The sequence below is a fragment of the Podarcis pityusensis genome, assembly GCF_964106645.2.
Source record: "Podarcis pityusensis genome assembly, chromosome: 2".
Lineage (NCBI taxonomy): Eukaryota > Metazoa > Chordata > Lepidosauria > Squamata > Lacertidae > Podarcis > Podarcis pityusensis.
The window spans coordinates 75721163-75731325 of NC_138029.1; the positions used below are offsets into that span (position 1 = coordinate 75721163).

The following is a 10163-nucleotide window of genomic DNA, read 5'->3' on the forward strand; positions in this document are numbered from 1 at the left end:
GGCTGCAGAGATCTTACAATTTCAGTTCATTTAGCAGCAGTAACGAGTTATTGGCCTCTGCAGCCACAGCAGATGCTGTGATTCTCCAGCAGTTTGACCTCACCACCAGAGGTGCACTCCATTGTCTCTTGAGACAGACGACTGCCAACAACAAGCAAGTCCTCTTCAGCTAAAGCAGATTCGGCTTGCAAGTTAACACTAGTAATTTAAGGGACCTTCATTAGTTTTGGATTAAAATATATCCTTGGATTTGAATTAGTTATATGTGGCAAGGAGCATATAGCTGACTCCAGAATTAACTATATTACATTGTTCTTCCACATTTCTTTCCAAGAAGCTCAAGGCAGTGTGTATACTTCTCTCCTTTCCCACATCACCTTCTGTATAACCCTGCAAGGTAGCTCAGGCTGAAAAAACTGGTCCATAGTCATCCCGTGGGTTTCATGGCTGAGTGGAGATTTGAGACTTGATCTCATTGGTTCGACTGCAGGTCTTTGACTAGTAGACCACATCATCTGTCACCACACACCTGCTACACACTTCTGTACAATGTCATGCCTGGAAGTAGATACCTGACTGTCAATAACATTAATTGGTAATACATAGCTTAGTCCTGAAGATCCTGAGATACTGCTCATCTCACCAAGATGTTTTCCACTATTCCTGGCTTAGCACTGTAATACTAAAATAGGGGTGGGTGGATTGAGAAGAGGTACCAGCTACCATGGTGTCCTAGAGCATTTTTTTCTGGACTGTGCCACTTGGACTGATCTTACTGGTTGCTGGTCTGCCATTTTGACTAGCAAGGATCAGAACAGGAGTGTCATGGGCCTTCTGCAGTGTGTAGACATCAGGTGTGCTGAATCAACCTTCTGAAACCTGAGAGAGGCTCTTTCTGGAAGTGGCTGTAATTGTTCATAGCCTCACACACTGTGGGTGGTGGTCCATTAATTTCAGCATCCTAAGAACAGGACTGGACTTCAGGAGATAACTGATTAGAGCCTTTGCTCTTGTAAAATACTGTCTGGCATCTTGTGCCAGATGCATCATGTCTCTCAACACAGCTATTGTTGCTTCTGGAATAAAACAGAACTTCTGCACGATCGTGGACTGATTTTGCACCCTCTGATCCACTCCTTCCTTGTTCTCTTGCTACAGGTCTGTTTACATGATGAAAGTTTGAGTGAGTGGTGTTCTGACACCTTGACAACACCTTCATCACTTTGTGCAGTAGATTTTGCAGTTTCCCATAACCGAAAGCAAACCCACAGCAGGTGAAAATGTGGAAGAACAGGGGTTTGCCCACAAGCTACTGGAATTTATTGCTTGTGTAACCAAACCTGAGGCAAGCCTATTGACTTGGATTAAGAACTGGAGTTTAATAGTCCTGTTAACTACAGTATCTTTGGATTTTTTGTAAATGGGACCTGATGAAATCACAGGCTTGCGTTTTCTTTAGTTATCTAAATACTTTGATGCTTTGCCTGGGGAAGGTTGACTTTGCTTTGACATAAGTAATCTTTCTTGTCTCTATTTATTATGTGCTGAAATGTCTCCTAGGGTAGTTGACATATTGTTTTAAATTGCTACAGAAGAAGATGCTGTGATGTAGCTAGGTATGGGAAGGGTTCATTTGAGGTTTTGTTCATTGTAAACAAGCTGAAGGCAGAGATGGTGGATGGCTCTTCCCCCTATATAGTTTAACTACCTTGAAATCTCAATTGAGGTTTTAAATGTGCTATAAATTATGTAACATAATCAATATAAGTATGTAGGAGCTGGAGATGCTAAAGACCTCCTGGGTCAGCTTTTTCGCCACTCTTGACGATGCAGAATTGTTACCTACTATAGATTCTTCCAGGACTTGTCCACTTCAATTGCAGTGTATCATGCACTGATGTTCCCCCCCTCCCAGCGGTCTTCAGGAGTCTGTTGTGCAAAGCAATAGATCTTGAAATACCTGAATGCTTCCTGTTGTTAAACACCTTGGTGAGATTCTTTTGGCAAGAACTTTACATTTATGGTCCCTATTACTTAGTGGCTCAACCACTACTACTTGGCAATGGAGCCAACTGTATTTTGGCCTCTGCTCCACAAACAGTTTTCGTGAGAAGCAAACAAGGGAAATCAGTTTCCTGATCAACAAGTACACCGGAGAAGTTGGAAATGCTGTAATGAGGAACACAGGCTATGATTTCCTTATGGCACTATCCTTAGAAAATGCTATCCTGATACATTTTGGTACGTATTTCATATTCTCATTTAAAGTGCCATAGGACTTTGGGATACATGGGTTCAATGCTGATGATCTCCACAAATGTATTAAGTCCAAGTAAAGCATGCTTTGGCCTCTCAGGGGTAAGAACCAGAGTCAGCACTGGCGTGTTGTGCTTAATAATGCTCAGTCCTATATATAATTTCTGTTTCCTTTGTTTCTGATTGTAAATGAGACCACCAGACTTTGGAATCCAGGACTCAACCTTCCATGCCTTTAAGCTAAAATTTAAATTGCTGTTATATCTTGAATTTTCCTCTGTTGGGTAGCTGAAATCGGACAGCAGCAGTTTTATCCTATGCGTGCCTCTTCAGAAGTAAACCCCACTGAGTTCAGTATGAATGACTTCCAGGTAAACGTGTATAATACTGCTTTCCAGAGCAATCCTAACCATGTCTGCTCAGAAACAAGTTGAATTCAGTGGGGCTTACTCCCAGATTAGTAAGGTTAGCCTTGCAGCCTTAGTTGTCTTGCTTATCACATTCCACTTTTGTCCAATATACTTTTTAGGAAGTAAGGAGCATTAAGCATGATTCACTTTCAACACTGATATGTCTTCAAATTTGTCCCCTCTATCATGTCTAGTAATCCAGACATTTACCTGCGCGAAGCCTCATTTAATTCAGTATGACTTATTTCTGAACCACATGATTAGGATTGTGCTGTAGTGCATTGAAGTGCTAAAATGAATTTTTGTTTCTTTGTTGTAGCAGACTAAAACAGCAACTGCCCCTCTAGAATTTGTGTTTTTGCAATGGGACCTTACGTTGAAGGGCAGGTTATAAATGCAGTGAATGACATGGAAAAGGAACAGTGTGAAAGACAAACATGAAGACTAAGAGAGCCAGTGTGGTGTAGTGGTTACGAGCGGTAGTCTCATAATCTGGGGAACCGGGTTCGCGTCTCCGCTCCTCCACATGCAGCTGCTGGGTGACCTTGGGCTAGTCACGCTTCTCTGAAGTCTCTCAGCCCCACTCACCTCACAGAGTGTTTGTTGTGGGGGAGGAAGGGAAAGGAGAATGTTAGCGGGTAGTGATAAAGCGGGATATCAAATCCAAACTCCTCCTCCGCTGCTGCCGCCGCTGCTGCCGCCGCCGCCGCCGCCGCCGCTGCCGCTGCTGCTGCTGCTGCTGCTGCTGCTGCTGCTTCTTCTTCTTCTTCTTCTTCTTCTTCTTCTTCTTCTTCTTCTTCTTTGTCTGCTAATGCAAATCCCCACTGGGCCACCTTGGGCCAGTAATTCCCTCTTAGTTACCTACCTCACAGGATTGTGGGATTAATTGAGGAGGGGGGAAACCATATACACCACCACGAACCCCTTGGAGAGAAAGGTGGGAAATAAATGCAGTAAATAAAAATATATCAGGAAAATGCAGTCAGGATTATTTGGCTCCTGACTTGAAGAAAAATGCCCCAATTCTTTGCAGAGTTAATATCTAACCCTAACTGAGAGGGGACTGGAGCAGAAAACAAGAACCAAATGTGGCTTCATTGTTCTGTGCTCCCATGCTGTGTTGAGAGGAATCTCCTGTTTAGGTATATATCTCAAGTATTAAGAACTTAGCAGTTTGCAAAATCTGAATAGATGTTCCTATTATTTGTACCAAATTGCTCTTCAGGTGTTACCTTGCAGCTCTTGTATTTTGCTGCCCCCCCCCCCCCGGTGGATCTGCCCTGCCCTGGATTATTTTATCCTGAAAACCTTAAGTGAAATGCTTGTAATGCCTTAAACAGTCCTCCCCACCATGAAATGGTTCTTGAGTTTATGCTATCAATTGTATCGCTTGTGGTGGTTAGTAGACTATTATGCCAGATTGCCCCACCTTTAAATTTCCAAAGCTATTTTCACTTCACAGCTGGTAATCCATCAAAGTCGTGGGCTTGCTTGCATGGTTGCTCCTCCCACCCTCCGCAAGGAGTTGCAGAACTTGAAGATGAATACAAGAGAAGCATCACTGCTTATTATGAGGCATTATAAAAAATCCCAAATGCTATGTGTTATCTCACCTGAGGAAAAATCTATAAAATGGCACTGCTGAATTTTAGCAAAATTAACCAAGCATAACTATCTGGTTCTAGTCTCACAGCTAATAACATTAATTAGAGTCATCATTCTTTGCTGTAGGGCGAGTTCTAAAAATAATTGAACACAGATTGCCTAATCCTACTGTACCTTCTAGTTTGCGTGGGGTGTGTGTTATACGTTATAAAGAATGGTGCAGCTTTTCCACAGTCTCATTGCATGATTATGGGAATGTTCTTAAAGTGCTTAATTAAGCTATGACTTTTGTTCCAGGTCCGATTTACCTGGTGTGTTCTCATAATCATTAACGTGGATTAGCACTCCACCCTTTTTAACTACTAGAGAAGAGCAGAGGAACCTTCCATTTTATTTAGCTAATACAGCGGTACCTTGGGTTACATACGTTTCAGGTTACATACACTTCAGGTTACAGACTCCGCTAACCCAGAAATAGTACCTCAGGTTAAGAACTTTGCTTCAGGATGAGAACAGAAATCGTGCTCCGGCGGTGCGGCAGCAGCAGGAGGCCCCATTAGCTAAAGTGGTGCTTCAGGTTAAGAACAGTTTCAGGTTAAGAACGGACCTCTGGAACAAATTAAGTACTTAACCCAAGGTACCACTGTATAGGTTTCTATCAACCTGCCACTTTCAATCCTATATAGTTATCTCAGTTTTACCCACACGGCAGCCTTTTTCGAGGGCAGGTTAGGTTGAGACAATTAATGGAAGGTAACTCTGGTAACTGTGATCCAAACCCCACTTTCTTTGGAGTAAGCCCCACTGAATGCAGTCAGAAGAATTGACATGTACAGGCATCAGTTCTCCAGATTTCTGTTGGACATTCCCAGCTGTACTTCCTGTTCCTGGGAAGTGAACCTGGGACCTTCTGCATGCTGGGCAGAAGCCACACCACCGAGATACAGCCTCTCCCCACAACTTCCACATGTGGAAGTTGGTTTTGTTTTGTGAAGGGTTTTTATTTGTCTCACCTCCTGTTTCTCTTTAGCTTTTCATCGCTATATTGCCTGCTGTCCTGAAGCGAAATATGCTCTTTTGCTTACATTGCAGCCTTATTGTGCGCTAACAAAATAAAAAAATTCCTTCCAGTAGCACCTTAGAGACCAACTAAGTTAGTTATTAGTATGAGCTTTCGTGTGCATGCACACGTCTTCAGATATGCTGAAACAGAAGTCACACGGTGGATAATCCTACTGGCCAGATGGTGTGGCGCGTATAAGGAGAGAGCTCTTGCTGCAGGACAGAGATAATCTGTAGGTTGTCACTTGTGAATCATCCAATGGGAATGCCGACTCCCAGACTGACTTTTAAGCAAACGATAAAGCCTGATAGAATGAATCAATTAAGACATCGAACCATGTTGCCTGGAGATATTGAGGCACCACCTGGAGAGTCCATGACTTTGGAGCAAATAACCTGATCCATGTGTTCCAACTGCTAGGTGAGGAAGGCCACTGGAAAGCTAAACTGTACGACGGCCATTCTGTGTGATAAGCTCTTTGTGGGTGCCTGTGCATCATGTATTTGGCAGTTTTCATCAACCAAACTATCAAAGATGGACGGGTAAGGGCAGTTCAGGTGGTACCTGAGTAATGTAAGGGTCACAACAGTGTGTGCTGCTTTAGCACTTTTCTGGGAAGGTGGAAGATCTGACTTAATTTCCCATGTGCAGGGAATCCTTTTTTCTTTTCTTTTTTTAACATGTTGGAGCATTTCATCATGCAGCTGTCCTACTGTATTCTGGAATAGTATAGTCCAGGAAGGACTGTATCATGTGCTATTACTGCACATTTGAATTGGTACCAGGTGTGGATTCTGTTTTCGAACACTTGGGCTTTCTAAAAGAAGCCTAACTTAGCACTTTAGACAGCATGAAGACAAGACACAGTGAGAATGTGTAGTTACTGCTTCTCTCTAGATAGAAAATTCTGATGGCCTTTTTTTCACTGTGCAGTGTTTTTAAAAAGAGGTAGAAAATGAAAATTGGCCACTTGCTTCCATCTTCTGTTGGGCATTACTAAGTGGTGAATAAACTTGTCTGATTTAGCTGCCTAGGTAGTTAATGTACTTTACTCACCCATTGCTTACTTGGAGAAGAACTTCAATGCACAGTCTAAGAGCTCAGTTGCTGTCAGCACATTTTGCAATGAGAAAATACAAAAGAGACCTTTCTGCAAGGTGACTTCAGTATGGATTTGCTAGGTATTAAATCAAAGTCCCTCTGCCCTGAATCATATGGGTCAGTGGGCTGCTTTAGTAAAGGCCTGCCAATTTCTATAGCCTATTCTCACAAGGCTGTGATGTAGCCAGTGCTCCATCTGGCTGCCTCTGGCTTTTCCAGTCTGGTAGATAAAACGCCTTATTTGCATTGCTGTAAAGTAGTGTAACAGAACAATTGGCAGCCCATCTTCCAAATTCTTAGAAGTATTTTTAAACACCACATTCTAGTGACAGCCTTCTCCTGGAATGGAAAGCATGTGTGGCGCTGCTCAAGATCTTTTGTTTGCTGGCTGGTGGAAAGGGGAATTTTAAAATAGAAAAGGAATTTGGTTCTTGTATTGCCTTTCTGATTTAAGATAGGAGGTTCTGTATTCTTGCAAGTGGTAAACATGACAGTGCAGGAATGGGGAACCTCAGGCTTCAAGAGCAAATGTGGCCCTCCAGGCCTCACTATGTGGCCCTTGGGACTTTTCCAAGGCCATATCCCCTTTTTCTGGCCCACAACACTCACTGGTCCTGTTCTGCCACCTCCTCAAGTTCCTTGAACTGTGATTATGCCTCTTTCTTGCCTGAGTGGATAATATAATGTGTGCGAATGGAAGTAAGAGAGAGAAACTCTGATTTTTGTCTTGCTGGAATGTACCCTGCTGTGCAGAGGTGTCACATCTGTTATTCCTACCTACTTTTTGCCCCTGGCCCTGCCTGTCCCTGGCATGCGGCCCCCAGAAGATTGCCCACCCACTAACATGGCCCTCAAGCTGGAAAATAGTCGCTAACCTTGCTGTGTATTGTGATAAGAAAGACATTGCTTAGTTCTTGGATGACTTCGTGGGTCAATTGTATATTTTTTAAGGGCCCTTTAACATTTTTACATGGGCACACTTCTTTTTTGCCTTTCACATGGCAATACATTGCTGTTTCTAATTAAAATGCAGTTTGTTTATTTACATCATTCATAACCTGCTCTTCATTTTTGACACAATCCCAGAGCGGGGAGCAACATTAGAATTCAATAAAACAACAGATACAGCTGAAAGAAAAAAGCAGACAGTACGGTATCGCACAGATGCCTCAATCTAGGCAAGGGGCATCCTTTCACGATGACAAGCAGGTCTTTGCAAAAGCACAGCAGTTTCACCTGCCAAAGAGGCAGGATTGGGCCTCAGCTTCTTGCCCTCTCTACACCCTGGTGGCAAATGTGTGTTCACCGCTATGTAGTGTCATGGGTGAAGCAGGTTGTATTCCGAGAGACTCTCTTTTCATCTCTGCATCAGGGATGGTGGCCTTCCAGATCTTCTTGGGTTCCCATCATTCCTGATCATTGGCCATGCTGGCTAGGGGTGATGGGGAAGGTGAGAGTCCAGCAGCATCTGGAGAGCCAATGGTCCTCCAGCTCTTCTTTTACGAACTAAAGTTTTTACTACTGCGTTTTAATGTAACCTGCCTTGGGACCTTAGGGACCGGTGAATAAAAACAATGAAACCAAAGCATGGTTAATTTCAATGGGACCTGAGCAGACACAAGCACATTCTGCAGATCTGGTTGGCAGATCAAATTATTATTTTGAATGTTCTTACCAGCTCCGTTCCATACCAGAAGCTCTCATTGTCCTTTCCGTCGCTTTGTGGAGAGTGCTAAAGGCTAGTGTGTTCAGAAAATGGAGAGGAGGTTTTTTTACACAAACAAAGGAGCTGCACTTGATACAGAGCTGTAATTTTGTCTGAATAATTAAGGCCCTGTGAAGCTGAGAGTTTAAAGTTATCCAAGCAGAGGAAACCCCCTTGGAAACAGTGTGTTTAAGAACCTTTTAGTGTAATAAGCTGATTGTCAGGATCCATCCTTTGGGCTCTGGGGACCTGACACCTGATCCAGCCGTCTCCAGTCATTGCCCGACTCTTGGGAGGGTGAATGACAAGCAGCTATGAGATTGTTTTACAGGCTTGGAGTTCAGGGAGTAATTTATACACCGGCAGGACTCTCTGGCTCTTTGTGAAGCTGAACTACTAGGGCTAGATTTCAGACAGGAGGGACTTGTTGTCTTGCAAGTAACCCCTCCGTTTCTTATCGGGAGTCCATCGGAAAGCAGGGACAGCTGTCCTGAATTTTGATTGCCTCAATGACCATATCAGGGACTTGTTTATGAGGTCAGTAAAATGCATCCAAGCCAAACATGACAGTTAAATCAAAGCTTATGACCCCTGCCGGGAGTGACAACATGGCCTAGAAATGCTGACCTTTGCCATGGCGCACTGAGTCCTGGAAGCCTTTGGAGCAGGTACTTAAGAAGTACTGTGTCTCAATTAGATGGGCCTGAAGCATGGCCACCCTCCATCCCCAAAAGCTGAGGCAGGTGCGTAAAAGCCATACTGAAACATGACAAAACTGCAGAAGTAGAATTGGGACTCTAGCCTGGGTTGGTGGCATAGATATTCCTCAGCTATTCCTTCTGGAGTTAAGCTAGCCAGCGGCATGCTTCATTCATTGCCTGCCTGACCTGCACTTGTGGCCTATAAATCTTTAGAGAGAAATTACTTCTAGAAGCAAGCGATTGCTCAACCCAGCTTTCTACGCCAGTTATATATCAACAGTACTCTTTTTTTCATCCCTTGGGGGATGCTCACCTCTACACAGTTCCATCTTTATTTCAGACATTGTGATACGCTGATATATCACAATGTTTAGCTGGTGGTATTGAGGGCGCTGCTACCCACTCCTGCTCCCTTGGGCATAACAGTTATTTTAATATTCTCTCATGTAACTTTCTAGCTTGTATATGATGCTTGCCATGCAGTGGCTGGTGCCTGGCAGCCATTGTGTGTGTATGAGAGAGAGAGAGAGAGAATGAGAGAGAGAGAGAGAGAGAGCATGAGAGCGAGAGAGAGCGCTCACTACTGTGGTGATGTTGTGTTGAAACTTTTAACACCATTGCTGGGTACTCCTTACAAAAGCTGGTGGTATGTCGACATGGAAGCTTTCCACCAAATGATGGTATTTATTTGTTTATTTCATAACATTTATGTACCACTTGATTGTAGTAAATAACCTCAAAGCGACTTGCAGACATTCCAGATGCTAACCTCATCTTGGCCATAATGACCATGGCATGGAGTAGCCAACATACCAAGGCTGTTGCAATTAGAGACAGGTCTAGCGCAGGCCTCAGATAAGAAGAGTTTTTGGTGTGCGCGCAAAGGAAGCTGTTACAGAAGCTTAAATGTTAAGGAGCTTGCATTGTTTCATACCAACAAAGCTCTCTCTGTGTGTATCTATTTGGCTGCTTCTGCTCTTGCTTTTGGGCGGCGTCTGTAGTACAACAAAGGACAGGTGTCAATGCAGCAACTGGGGGAGATCTGGAGAGTTGGGAGTGCCATGAAATAATGCTCAGAACAAGAACACCTGAGGAGCAGCTAGCCAGGAGGTCAGGATGGCCTTACTTGGGAACCCTATAAGGCCACGACCTTCTGGGATTTGTTTTAGTCATAATACCAAATGTAGCACCTATTTCCTCAAACCCAGTGAATGGGAAACGAAAACAGCTACTTGAAGTCTCCTTAACATAAAGATTACGTCCAGAGAATGAAAGATTGATAGCCACAGGCTCAGATTTCCTGTCAGGAGGACAGAGTGACT

The 10163-nt window shown here is 43.6% G+C and overlaps 1 protein-coding gene across 2 annotated transcripts in view; it reads left to right on the plus strand.

Annotated features, from left to right (window-relative positions):
- Positions 1-10163, plus strand: part of TWF2 (twinfilin actin binding protein 2) — a 61963-nt gene that overhangs the window by 2071 nt on the left and 49729 nt on the right. The gene's annotated exons all lie outside the window — the stretch shown is intronic.